Consider the following 14,516-nt stretch of genomic DNA (forward strand, 5'->3'; position numbering starts at 1 on the left):
CAGCGGCTGCAATATCTCAACGGAGAATACGTTTATATCTATGTGTGTGTGTGCGCATATATATATATATATATATATATATATATATATATATATATATATTTCTCCGCCGAAATCACTTTTAAACCCATTTCCACCTTTTTTTCCCTTCTCTTCCTCTTACTTTTTTTTCACGTTTTTTTACGTTTTTCTCCTTTTCGCCTCTTTTCTGGGCGTATTATTCTTCTTTTTCTTCTTTTTTTTCGTCTAATGCATACCCCATCAGTGCAGCAATGCTTATTCAATACCGCCAGCAGATGGAGACACTGGGGGATAATTTTCTAAGGATTTATACTGATTTTTCCTGTCTGAATTTGTCGCACAGAAAGTTGCAGGCCAAATATGTGTGACATTTCTGCGACTTTAGCTTCTAGAGCATTTTTACAACATTATACATAGGTGCTGAATACATAAAAAGCGACTGTTCAGCGACAGACAAGTCGCATCGGCTGAAAGTAGGCCAGAATGTCAGTCCATGTTGGAGCAGGTTTAGATACAGTCTAAAGCATAGATCTCAAAGTCTGTGCACAGAATTTAGCAAGGGCCTCGCACCTTCTGATGCATCAGGTAGGTGCACAATAGCATAGCCTAACCCTCTGTACTTTGGTCTATATTGATGCGGGACATAGACAGCCAGCTGATGACCAATCCATTAGTGCAATGGATGGCTGGAAGCATTTGTCTTTGCCTTTGCAATACCACAGAAGCAATGCATGGTCAATGTACAGCAATGACACACCTGTGTGAACAGCCAGGAGACCCCCCCCCCCCCCATGTTATGTTACATAGTTACATAGTTAGTACGGTCGAAAAAAGACATATGTCCATCACGTTCAACCAGGGAATTAAGGGGTAGGGGTGTGGCGCGATATTGGGGAAGGGATGAGATTTTATATTTCTTCATAAGCATTAATCTTATTTTGTCAATTAGGAACATTCAGCACCCACCCGCTATCAAGGCAGCTGCCTATCATGTCATGCCCTACCTGCACAGGTGTGCTGGCTACTCAAATGATCCAATTAAGGAGGCCATTTAGTCAGCAGCAGCAGAAGTCCTGTGCCTGGACGCTCCAACAGGGGCCAGACACAAGCAGAAGCAGAAGCAGCAGAAGCAGCAGCAGCACCACCTTTTGTTTTTTGGCTGCAGCAGCAGCAAGGCCCACAGGGCTGGCTAGCTGGCTAGCCAGCAAGCAGGTAGCAATGAAAGTAGGAATCTTTCTTTTTAACCCTGTAAGGGGGTGGTGCACTGTACCCGAAGATACTGCCATATCGGGTCAATGCATAGGGCGACGGAAGCAAGCTTCGAAATCGGCCCCCGTTCTCAAAAATCCATTTAATATATGGTCCCCAGATAGGGGACGTATCAGATATTAAACTGATAAGAACAGATACTACACTTGATCTTAGCCAAAAGGCCGAGAAGCGATAACCGTGAAAGGGGCGGGCCCAACAAGGTCCCCTTCATGGGCACTATCACTGCTTGCTGTCAGGGAGGCTGCCAGACAATTTTCCATGCACACTCTGGGCTGGGGGGCAGTCAACCACCAGTACACACAGCAGAACCTAAACCCATACCATTATTGCTAAGCAGCAAGACAGGGGCCCATTGCACTCCCACGGGGCCTTTTTAAATGCAATCCATAACCCGGATTTGCCAGGAACCCTTCTTACTCCTCCTACTTGCATGTGACACTGGGCTTAGGATCTGCATAGGAAACACACACACAAGCACACACCTACCTTTGTTGCCTGCAGATGCCTCCTTGGCTGTCCCCAAACGGTATCAAACCAACACCCACGGGAAGCTGTAAGCATAGAGGACATGCCTGCACCCCATTGGACTTACCTGTGTGGGTTAAATCCGGGTTATTTGACAACCTATGGCGGTGATGGTTCTGCTCAGGCAGAGCAGTGCTGATGCTCCTCATAAAGCTGTCGCTGCTGTGAAGGTTCTAGGTGACATCACAAATCCCTTTGGTTACATACACAACAAAGCTGGGTTGTTGTTGTTTACACTCTGCAAGGCCTGTGGAAGTGAGTGACATCATAGCACTGTAGTTCTGAGGGTTCAAGATGGATGCAACAATCTCCTGTTGCTTCTATGAAGGCCGTAATAGACGACATCACCAAACAGCTCCATAGTCACATACACAGCAAAGGAGAGATGTTGTTTACACCTAGTGATGTCAGTGGTATTGAGTGACATCACAGCACAGTGCTAAGGCTCCTGGGCCTGGACACAGCAGCGGCTGCAATATCTCAACGGAGAATACGTTTATATCTATGTGTGTGTGTGCGCATATATATATATATATATATATATATATATATATATATATATTTCTCCGCCGAAATCACTTTTAAACCCATTTCCACCTTTTTTTCCCTTCTCTTCCTCTTACTTTTTTTTCACGTTTTTTTACGTTTTTCTCCTTTTCGCCTCTTTTCTGGGCGTATTATTCTTCTTTTTCTTCTTTTTTTTCGTCTAATGCATACCCCATCAGTGCAGCAATGCTTATTCAATACCGCCAGCAGATGGAGACACTGGGGGATAATTTTCTAAGGATTTATACTGATTTTTCCTGTCTGAATTTGTCGCACAGAAAGTTGCAGGCCAAATATGTGTGACATTTCTGCGACTTTAGCTTCTAGAGCATTTTTACAACATTATACATAGGTGCTGAATACATAAAAAGCGACTGTTCAGCGACAGACAAGTCGCATCGGCTGAAAGTAGGCCAGAATGTCAGTCCATGTTGGAGCAGGTTTAGATACAGTCTAAAGCATAGATCTCAAAGTCTGTGCACAGAATTTAGCAAGGGCCTCGCACCTTCTGATGCATCAGGTAGGTGCACAATAGCATAGCCTAACCCTCTGTACTTTGGTCTATATTGATGCGGGACATAGACAGCCAGCTGATGACCAATCCATTAGTGCAATGGATGGCTGGAAGCATTTGTCTTTGCCTTTGCAATACCACAGAAGCAATGCATGGTCAATGTACAGCAATGACACACCTGTGTGAACAGCCAGGAGACCCCCCCCCCCCCCCCCCCATGTTATGTTACATAGTTACATAGTTAGTACGGTCGAAAAAAGACATATGTCCATCACGTTCAACCAGGGAATTAAGGGGTAGGGGTGTGGCGCGATATTGGGGAAGGGATGAGATTTTATATTTCTTCATAAGCATTAATCTTATTTTGTCAATTAGGAACATTCAGCACCCACCCGCTATCAAGGCAGCTGCCTATCATGTCATGCCCTACCTGCACAGGTGTGCTGGCTACTCAAATGATCCAATTAAGGAGGCCATTTAGTCAGCAGCAGCAGAAGTCCTGTGCCTGGACGCTCCAACAGGGGCCAGACACAAGCAGAAGCAGAAGCAGCAGAAGCAGCAGCAGCACCACCTTTTGTTTTTTGGCTGCAGCAGCAGCAAGGCCCACAGGGCTGGCTAGCTGGCTAGCCAGCAAGCAGGTAGCAATGAAAGTAGGAATCTTTCTTTTTAACCCTGTAAGGGGGTGGTGCACTGTACCCGAAGATACTGCCATATCGGGTCAATGCATAGGGCGACGGAAGCAAGCTTCGAAATCGGCCCCCGTTCTCAAAAATCCATTTAATATATGGTCCCCAGATAGGGGACGTATCAGATATTAAACTGATAAGAACAGATACTACACTTGATCTTAGCCAAAAGGCCGAGAAGCGATAACCGTGAAAGGGGCGGGCCCAACAAGGTCCCCTTCATGGGCACTATCACTGCTTGCTGTCAGGGAGGCTGCCAGACAATTTTCCATGCACACTCTGGGCTGGGGGGCAGTCAACCACCAGTACACACAGCAGAACCTAAACCCATACCATTATTGCTAAGCAGCAAGACAGGGGCCCATTGCACTCCCACGGGGCCTTTTTAAATGCAATCCATAACCCGGATTTGCCAGGAACCCTTCTTACTCCTCCTACTTGCATGTGACACTGGGCTTAGGATCTGCATAGGAAACACACACACAAGCACACACCTACCTTTGTTGCCTGCAGATGCCTCCTTGGCTGTCCCCAAACGGTATCAAACCAACACCCACGGGAAGCTGTAAGCATAGAGGACATGCCTGCACCCCATTGGACTTACCTGTGTGGGTTAAATCCGGGTTATTTGACAACCTATGGCGGTGATGGTTCTGCTCAGGCAGAGCAGTGCTGATGCTCCTCATAAAGCTGTCGCTGCTGTGAAGGTTCTAGGTGACATCACAAATCCCTTTGGTTACATACACAACAAAGCTGGGTTGTTGTTGTTTTTTACACTCTGCAAGGCCTGTGGAAGTGAGTGACATCATAGCACTGTAGTTCTGAGGGTTCAAGATGGATGCAACAATCTCCTGTTGCTTCTATGAAGGCCGTAATAGACGACATCACCAAACAGCTCCATAGTCACATACACAGCAAAGGAGAGATGTTGTTTACACCTAGTGATGTCAGTGGTATTGAGTGACATCACAGCACAGTGCTAAGGCTCCTGGGCCTGGACACAGCAGCGGCTGCAATATCTCAACGGAGAATACGTTTATATCTATGTGTGTGTGTGCGCATATATATATATATATATATATATATATATATATATATATATATATATATTTCTCCGCCGAAATCACTTTTAAACCCATTTCCACCTTTTTTTCCCTTCTCTTCCTCTTAATTTTTTTTCACGTTTTTTTACGTTTTTCTCCTTTTCGCCTCTTTTCTGGGCGTATTATTCTTCTTTTTCTTCTTTTTTTTCGTCTAATGCATACCCCATCAGTGCAGCAATGCTTATTCAATACCGCCAGCAGATGGAGACACTGGGGGATAATTTTCTAAGGATTTATACTGATTTTTCCTGTCTGAATTTGTCGCACAGAAAGTTGCAGGCCAAATATGTGTGACATTTCTGCGACTTTAGCTTCTAGAGCATTTTTACAACATTATACATAGGTGCTGAATACATAAAAAGCGACTGTTCAGCGACAGACAAGTCGCATCGGCTGAAAGTAGGCCAGAATGTCAGTCCATGTTGGAGCAGGTTTAGATACAGTCTAAAGCATAGATCTCAAAGTCTGTGCACAGAATTTAGCAAGGGCCTCGCACCTTCTGATGCATCAGGTAGGTGCACAATAGCATAGCCTAACCCTCTGTACTTTGGTCTATATTGATGCGGGACATAGACAGCCAGCTGATGACCAATCCATTAGTGCAATGGATGACTGGAAGCATTTGTCTTTGCCTTTGCAATACCACAGAAGCAATGCATGGTCAATGTACAGCAATGACACACCTGTGTGAACAGCCAGGAGACCCCCCCCCCCCCCCCCCATGTTATGTTACATAGTTACATAGTTAGTACGGTCGAAAAAAGACATATGTCCATCACGTTCAACCAGGGAATTAAGGGGTAGGGGTGTGGCGCGATATTGGGGAAGGGATGAGATTTTATATTTCTTCATAAGCATTAATCTTATTTTGTCAATTAGGAACATTCAGCACCCACCCGCTATCAAGGCAGCTGCCTATCATGTCATGCCCTACCTGCACAGGTGTGCTGGCTACTCAAATGATCCAATTAAGGAGGCCATTTAGTCAGCAGCAGCAGAAGTCCTGTGCCTGGACGCTCCAACAGCGGCCAGACACAAGCAGAAGCAGAAGCAGCAGAAGCAGCAGCAGCACCACCTTTTGTTTTTTGGCTGCAGCAGCAGCAAGGCCCACAGGGCTGGCTAGCTGGCTAGCCAGCAAGCAGGTAGCAATGAAAGTAGGAATCTTTCTTTTTAACCCTGTAAGGGGGTGGTGCACTGTACCCGAAGATACTGCCATATCGGGTCAATGCATAGGGCGACGGAAGCAAGCTTCGAAATCGGCCCCCGTTCTCAAAAATCCATTTAATATATGGTCCCCAGATAGGGGACGTATCAGATATTAAACTGATAAGAACAGATACTACACTTGATCTTAGCCAAAAGGCCGAGAAGCGATAACCGTGAAAGGGGCGGGCCCAACAAGGTCCCCTTCATGGGCACTATCACTGCTTGCTGTCAGGGAGGCTGCCAGACAATTTTCCATGCACACTCTGGGCTGGGGGGCAGTCAACCACCAGTACACACAGCAGAACCTAAACCCATACCATTATTGCTAAGCAGCAAGACAGGGGCCCATTGCACTCCCACGGGGCCTTTTTAAATGCAATCCATAACCCGGATTTGCCAGGAACCCTTCTTACTCCTCCTACTTGCATGTGACACTGGGCTTAGGATCTGCATAGGAAACACACACACAAGCACACACCTACCTTTGTTGCCTGCAGATGCCTCCTTGGCTGTCCCCAAACGGTATCAAACCAACACCCACGGGAAGCTGTAAGCATAGAGGACATGCCTGCACCCCATTGGACTTACCTGTGTGGGTTAAATCCGGGTTATTTGACAACCTATGGCGGTGATGGTTCTGCTCAGGCAGAGCAGTGCTGATGCTCCTCATAAAGCTGTCGCTGCTGTGAAGGTTCTAGGTGACATCACAAATCCCTTTGGTTACATACACAACAAAGCTGGGTTGTTGTTGTTTACACTCTGCAAGGCCTGTGGAAGTGAGTGACATCATAGCACTGTAGTTCTGAGGGTTCAAGATGGATGCAACAATCTCCTGTTGCTTCTATGAAGGCCGTAATAGACGACATCACCAAACAGCTCCATAGTCACATACACAGCAAAGGAGAGATGTTGTTTACACCTAGTGATGTCAGTGGTATTGAGTGACATCACAGCACAGTGCTAAGGCTCCTGGGCCTGGACACAGCAGCGGCTGCAATATCTCAACGGAGAATACGTTTATATCTATGTGTGTGTGTGCGCATATATATATATATATATATATATATATATATATATATATATATTTCTCCGCCGAAATCACTTTTAAACCCATTTCCACCTTTTTTTCCCTTCTCTTCCTCTTACTTTTTTTTCACGTTTTTTTACGTTTTTCTCCTTTTCGCCTCTTTTCTGGGCGTATTATTCTTCTTTTTCTTCTTTTTTTTCGTCTAATGCATACCCCATCAGTGCAGCAATGCTTATTCAATACCGCCAGCAGATGGAGACACTGGGGGATAATTTTCTAAGGATTTATACTGATTTTTCCTGTCTGAATTTGTCGCACAGAAAGTTGCAGGCCAAATATGTGTGACATTTCTGCGACTTTAGCTTCTAGAGCATTTTTACAACATTATACATAGGTGCTGAATACATAAAAAGCGACTGTTCAGCGACAGACAAGTCGCATCGGCTGAAAGTAGGCCAGAATGTCAGTCCATGTTGGAGCAGGTTTAGATACAGTCTAAAGCATAGATCTCAAAGTCTGTGCACAGAATTTAGCAAGGGCCTCGCACCTTCTGATGCATCAGGTAGGTGCACAATAGCATAGCCTAACCCTCTGTACTTTGGTCTATATTGATGCGGGACATAGACAGCCAGCTGATGACCAATCCATTAGTGCAATGGATGGCTGGAAGCATTTGTCTTTGCCTTTGCAATACCACAGAAGCAATGCATGGTCAATGTACAGCAATGACACACCTGTGTGAACAGCCAGGAGACCCCCCCCCCATGTTATGTTACATAGTTACATAGTTAGTACGGTCGAAAAAAGACATATGTCCATCACGTTCAACCAGGGAATTAAGGGGTAGGGGTGTGGCGCGATATTGGGGAAGGGATGAGATTTTATATTTCTTCATAAGCATTAATCTTATTTTGTCAATTAGGAACATTCAGCACCCACCCGCTATCAAGGCAGCTGCCTATCATGTCATGCCCTACCTGCACAGGTGTGCTGGCTACTCAAATGATCCAATTAAGGAGGCCATTTAGTCAGCAGCAGCAGAAGTCCTGTGCCTGGACGCTCCAACAGGGGCCAGACACAAGCAGAAGCAGAAGCAGCAGAAGCAGCAGCAGCACCACCTTTTGTTTTTTGGCTGCAGCAGCAGCAAGGCCCACAGGGCTGGCTAGCTGGCTAGCCAGCAAGCAGGTAGCAATGAAAGTAGGAATCTTTCTTTTTAACCCTGTAAGGGGGTGGTGCACTGTACCCGAAGATACTGCCATATCGGGTCAATGCATAGGGCGACGGAAGCAAGCTTCGAAATCGGCCCCCGTTCTCAAAAATCCATTTAATATATGGTCCCCAGATAGGGGACGTATCAGATATTAAACTGATAAGAACAGATACTACACTTGATCTTAGCCAAAAGGCCGAGAAGCGATAACCGTGAAAGGGGCGGGCCCAACAAGGTCCCCTTCATGGGCACTATCACTGCTTGCTGTCAGGGAGGCTGCCAGACAATTTTCCATGCACACTCTGGGCTGGGGGGCAGTCAACCACCAGTACACACAGCAGAACCTAAACCCATACCATTATTGCTAAGCAGCAAGACAGGGGCCCATTGCACTCCCACGGGGCCTTTTTAAATGCAATCCATAACCCGGATTTGCCAGGAACCCTTCTTACTCCTCCTACTTGCATGTGACACTGGGCTTAGGATCTGCATAGGAAACACACACACAAGCACACACCTACCTTTGTTGCCTGCAGATGCCTCCTTGGCTGTCCCCAAACGGTATCAAACCAACACCCACGGGAAGCTGTAAGCATAGAGGACATGCCTGCACCCCATTGGACTTACCTGTGTGGGTTAAATCCGGGTTATTTGACAACCTATGGCGGTGATGGTTCTGCTCAGGCAGAGCAGTGCTGATGCTCCTCATAAAGCTGTCGCTGCTGTGAAGGTTCTAGGTGACATCACAAATCCCTTTGGTTACATACACAACAAAGCTGGGTTGTTGTTGTTTACACTCTGCAAGGCCTGTGGAAGTGAGTGACATCATAGCACTGTAGTTCTGAGGGTTCAAGATGGATGCAACAATCTCCTGTTGCTTCTATGAAGGCCGTAATAGACGACATCACCAAACAGCTCCATAGTCACATACACAGCAAAGGAGAGATGTTGTTTACACCTAGTGATGTCAGTGGTATTGAGTGACATCACAGCACAGTGCTAAGGCTCCTGGGCCTGGACACAGCAGCGGCTGCAATATCTCAATGGAGAATACGTTTATATCTATGTGTGTGTGTGCGCATATATATATATATATATATATATATATATATATATATATATTTCTCCGCCGAAATCACTTTTAAACCCATTTCCACCTTTTTTTCCCTTCTCTTCCTCTTACTTTTTTTTCACGTTTTTTTACGTTTTTCTCCTTTTCGCCTCTTTTCTGGGCGTATTATTCTTCTTTTTCTTCTTTTTTTTCGTCTAATGCATACCCCATCAGTGCAGCAATGCTTATTCAATACCGCCAGCAGATGGAGACACTGGGGGATAATTTTCTAAGGATTTATACTGATTTTTCCTGTCTGAATTTGTCGCACAGAAAGTTGCAGGCCAAATATGTGTGACATTTCTGCGACTTTAGCTTCTAGAGCATTTTTACAACATTATACATAGGTGCTGAATACATAAAAAGCGACTGTTCAGCGACAGACAAGTCGCATCGGCTGAAAGTAGGCCAGAATGTCAGTCCATGTTGGAGCAGGTTTAGATACAGTCTAAAGCATAGATCTCAAAGTCTGTGCACAGAATTTAGCAAGGGCCTCGCACCTTCTGATGCATCAGGTAGGTGCACAATAGCATAGCCTAACCCTCTGTACTTTGGTCTATATTGATGCGGGACATAGACAGCCAGCTGATGACCAATCCATTAGTGCAATGGATGGCTGGAAGCATTTGTCTTTGCCTTTGCAATACCACAGAAGCAATGCATGGTCAATGTACAGCAATGACACACCTGTGTGAACAGCCAGGAGACCCCCCCCCCCCCCCATGTTATGTTACATAGTTACATAGTTAGTACGGTCGAAAAAAGACATATGTCCATCACGTTCAACCAGGGAATTAAGGGGTAGGGGTGTGGCGCGATATTGGGGAAGGGATGAGATTTTATATTTCTTCATAAGCATTAATCTTATTTTGTCAATTAGGAACATTCAGCACCCACCCGCTATCAAGGCAGCTGCCTATCATGTCATGCCCTACCTGCACAGGTGTGCTGGCTACTCAAATGATCCAATTAAGGAGGCCATTTAGTCAGCAGCAGCAGAAGTCCTGTGCCTGGACGCTCCAACAGGGGCCAGACACAAGCAGAAGCAGAAGCAGCAGAAGCAGCAGCAGCACCACCTTTTGTTTTTTGGCTGCAGCAGCAGCAAGGCCCACAGGGCTGGCTAGCTGGCTAGCCAGCAAGCAGGTAGCAATGAAAGTAGGAATCTTTCTTTTTAACCCTGTAAGGGGGTGGTGCACTGTACCCGAAGATACTGCCATATCGGGTCAATGCATAGGGCGACGGAAGCAAGCTTCGAAATCGGCCCCCGTTCTCAAAAATCCATTTAATATATGGTCCCCAGATAGGGGACGTATCAGATATTAAACTGATAAGAACAGATACTACACTTGATCTTAGCCAAAAGGCCGAGAAGCGATAACCGTGAAAGGGGCGGGCCCAACAAGGTCCCCTTCATGGGCACTATCACTGCTTGCTGTCAGGGAGGCTGCCAGACAATTTTCCATGCACACTCTGGGCTGGGGGGCAGTCAACCACCAGTACACACAGCAGAACCTAAACCCATACCATTATTGCTAAGCAGCAAGACAGGGGCCCATTGCACTCCCACGGGGCCTTTTTAAATGCAATCCATAACCCGGATTTGCCAGGAACCCTTCTTACTCCTCCTACTTGCATGTGACACTGGGCTTAGGATCTGCATAGGAAACACACACACAAGCACACACCTACCTTTGTTGCCTGCAGATGCCTCCTTGGCTGTCCCCAAACGGTATCAAACCAACACCCACGGGAAGCTGTAAGCATAGAGGACATGCCTGCACCCCATTGGACTTACCTGTGTGGGTTAAATCCGGGTTATTTGACAACCTATGGCGGTGATGGTTCTGCTCAGGCAGAGCAGTGCTGATGCTCCTCATAAAGCTGTCGCTGCTGTGAAGGTTCTAGGTGACATCACAAATCCCTTTGGTTACATACACAACAAAGCTGGGTTGTTGTTGTTTACACTCTGCAAGGCCTGTGGAAGTGAGTGACATCATAGCACTGTAGTTCTGAGGGTTCAAGATGGATGCAACAATCTCCTGTTGCTTCTATGAAGGCCGTAATAGACGACATCACCAAACAGCTCCATAGTCACATACACAGCAAAGGAGAGATGTTGTTTACACCTAGTGATGTCAGTGGTATTGAGTGACATCACAGCACAGTGCTAAGGCTCCTGGGCCTGGACACAGCAGCGGCTGCAATATCTCAACGGAGAATACGTTTATATCTATGTGTGTGTGTGCGCATATATATATATATATATATATATATATATATATATATATATATTTCTCCGCCGAAATCACTTTTAAACCCATTTCCACCTTTTTTTCCCTTCTCTTCCTCTTACTTTTTTTTCACGTTTTTTTACGTTTTTCTCCTTTTCGCCTCTTTTCTGGGCGTATTATTCTTCTTTTTCTTCTTTTTTTTCGTCTAATGCATACCCCATCAGTGCAGCAATGCTTATTCAATACCGCCAGCAGATGGAGACACTGGGGGATAATTTTCTAAGGATTTATACTGATTTTTCCTGTCTGAATTTGTCGCACAGAAAGTTGCAGGCCAAATATGTGTGACATTTCTGCGACTTTAGCTTCTAGAGCATTTTTACAACATTATACATAGGTGCTGAATACATAAAAAGCGACTGTTCAGCGACAGACAAGTCGCATCGGCTGAAAGTAGGCCAGAATGTCAGTCCATGTTGGAGCAGGTTTAGATACAGTCTAAAGCATAGATCTCAAAGTCTGTGCACAGAATTTAGCAAGGGCCTCGCACCTTCTGATGCATCAGGTAGGTGCACAATAGCATAGCCTAACCCTCTGTACTTTGGTCTATATTGATGCGGGACATAGACAGCCAGCTGATGACCAATCCATTAGTGCAATGGATGGCTGGAAGCATTTGTCTTTGCCTTTGCAATACCACAGAAGCAATGCATGGTCAATGTACAGCAATGACACACCTGTGTGAACAGCCAGGAGACCCCCCCCCCCCCCCCCCCATGTTATGTTACATAGTTACATAGTTAGTACGGTCGAAAAAAGACATATGTCCATCACGTTCAACCAGGGAATTAAGGGGTAGGGGTGTGGCGCGATATTGGGGAAGGGATGAGATTTTATATTTCTTCATAAGCATTAATCTTATTTTGTCAATTAGGAACATTCAGCACCCACCCGCTATCAAGGCAGCTGCCTATCATGTCATGCCCTACCTGCACAGGTGTGCTGGCTACTCAAATGATCCAATTAAGGAGGCCATTTAGTCAGCAGCAGCAGAAGTCCTGTGCCTGGACGCTCCAACAGGGGCCAGACACAAGCAGAAGCAGAAGCAGCAGAAGCAGCAGCAGCACCACCTTTTGTTTTTTGGCTGCAGCAGCAGCAAGGCCCACAGGGCTGGCTAGCTGGCTAGCCAGCAAGCAGGTAGCAATGAAAGTAGGAATCTTTCTTTTTAACCCTGTAAGGGGGTGGTGCACTGTACCCGAAGATACTGCCATATCGGGTCAATGCATAGGGCGACGGAAGCAAGCTTCGAAATCGGCCCCCGTTCTCAAAAATCCATTTAATATATGGTCCCCAGATAGGGGACGTATCAGATATTAAACTGATAAGAACAGATACTACACTTGATCTTAGCCAAAAGGCCGAGAAGCGATAACCGTGAAAGGGGCGGGCCCAACAAGGTCCCCTTCATGGGCACTATCACTGCTTGCTGTCAGGGAGGCTGCCAGACAATTTTCCATGCACACTCTGGGCTGGGGGGCAGTCAACCACCAGTACACACAGCAGAACCTAAACCCATACCATTATTGCTAAGCAGCAAGACAGGGGCCCATTGCACTCCCACGGGGCCTTTTTAAATGCAATCCATAACCCGGATTTGCCAGGAACCCTTCTTACTCCTCCTACTTGCATGTGACACTGGGCTTAGGATCTGCATAGGAAACACACACACACAAGCACACACCTACCTTTGTTGCCTGCAGATGCCTCCTTGGCTGTCCCCAAACGGTATCAAACCAACACCCACGGGAAGCTGTAAGCATAGAGGACATGCCTGCACCCCATTGGACTTACCTGTGTGGGTTAAATCCGGGTTATTTGACAACCTATGGCGGTGATGGTTCTGCTCAGGCAGAGCAGTGCTGATGCTCCTCATAAAGCTGTCGCTGCTGTGAAGGTTCTAGGTGACATCACAAATCCCTTTGGTTACATACACAACAAAGCTGGGTTGTTGTTGTTTACACTCTGCAAGGCCTGTGGAAGTGAGTGACATCATAGCACTGTAGTTCTGAGGGTTCAAGATGGATGCAACAATCTCCTGTTGCTTCTATGAAGGCCGTAATAGACGACATCACCAAACAGCTCCATAGTCACATACACAGCAAAGGAGAGATGTTGTTTACACCTAGTGATGTCAGTGGTATTGAGTGACATCACAGCACAGTGCTAAGGCTCCTGGGCCTGGACACAGCAGCGGCTGCAATATCTCAACGGAGAATACGTTTATATCTATGTGTGTGTGTGCGCATATATATATATATATATATATATATATATATATATATATATATATTTCTCCGCCGAAATCACTTTTAAACCCATTTCCACCTTTTTTTCCCTTCTCTTCCTCTTACTTTTTTTTCACGTTTTTTTACGTTTTTCTCCTTTTCGCCTCTTTTCTGGGCGTATTATTCTTCTTTTTCTTCTTTTTTTTCGTCTAATGCATACCCCATCAGTGCAGCAATGCTTATTCAATACCGCCAGCAGATGGAGACACTGGGGGATAATTTTCTAAGGATTTATACTGATTTTTCCTGTCTGAATTTGTCGCACAGAAAGTTGCAGGCCAAATATGTGTGACATTTCTGCGACTTTAGCTTCTAGAGCATTTTTACAACATTATACATAGGTGCTGAATACATAAAAAGCGACTGTTCAGCGACAGACAAGTCGCATCGGCTGAAAGTAGGCCAGAATGTCAGTCCATGTTGGAGCAGGTTTAGATACAGTCTAAAGCATAGATCTCAAAGTCTGTGCACAGAATTTAGCAAGGGCCTCGCACCTTCTGATGCATCAGGTAGGTGCACAATAGCATAGCCTAACCCTCTGTACTTTGGTCTATATTGATGCGGGACATAGACAGCCAGCTGATGACCAATCCATTAGTGCAATGGATGGCTGGAAGCATTTGTCTTTGCCTTTGCAATACCACAGAAGCAATGCATGGTCAATGTACAGCAATGACACACCTGTGTGAACAGCCAGGAGACCCCCCCATGTTATGTTA

At 45.8% G+C, this 14,516-nt stretch overlaps 6 non-coding genes across 6 annotated transcripts; all 6 read right to left on the bottom strand.

The window, feature by feature from the left end:
* Positions 1–1,275: 1,275 nt before the first annotated feature.
* Positions 1,276–1,466, bottom strand: LOC130316296 (U2 spliceosomal RNA). Its single transcript, XR_008863643.1, has one exon. It is a non-coding gene; the product is annotated as a U2 spliceosomal RNA (small nuclear RNA).
* Positions 1,467–3,558: 2,092 nt separating this feature from the next.
* Positions 3,559–3,749, bottom strand: LOC130316297 (U2 spliceosomal RNA). Its single transcript, XR_008863644.1, has one exon. It is a non-coding gene; the product is annotated as a U2 spliceosomal RNA (small nuclear RNA).
* Positions 3,750–5,851: 2,102 nt separating this feature from the next.
* LOC130316298 (U2 spliceosomal RNA) lies at positions 5,852–6,042 on the bottom strand. Its single transcript, XR_008863645.1, has one exon. It is a non-coding gene; the product is annotated as a U2 spliceosomal RNA (small nuclear RNA).
* A 2,085-nt stretch (positions 6,043–8,127) lies between these two features.
* Positions 8,128–8,318, bottom strand: LOC130316300 (U2 spliceosomal RNA). Its single transcript, XR_008863646.1, has one exon. It is a non-coding gene; the product is annotated as a U2 spliceosomal RNA (small nuclear RNA).
* Positions 8,319–10,406: 2,088 nt separating this feature from the next.
* Positions 10,407–10,597, bottom strand: LOC130316302 (U2 spliceosomal RNA). Its single transcript, XR_008863648.1, has one exon. It is a non-coding gene; the product is annotated as a U2 spliceosomal RNA (small nuclear RNA).
* Positions 10,598–12,691: 2,094 nt separating this feature from the next.
* Positions 12,692–12,882, bottom strand: LOC130316303 (U2 spliceosomal RNA). The gene has a single exon (XR_008863649.1). It is a non-coding gene; the product is annotated as a U2 spliceosomal RNA (small nuclear RNA).
* Between the last annotated feature and the right edge of the window lie 1,634 nt (positions 12,883–14,516).

This window comes from Hyla sarda, unplaced genomic scaffold, assembly GCF_029499605.1.
Source record: "Hyla sarda isolate aHylSar1 unplaced genomic scaffold, aHylSar1.hap1 scaffold_193, whole genome shotgun sequence".
Lineage (NCBI taxonomy): Eukaryota > Metazoa > Chordata > Amphibia > Anura > Hylidae > Hyla > Hyla sarda.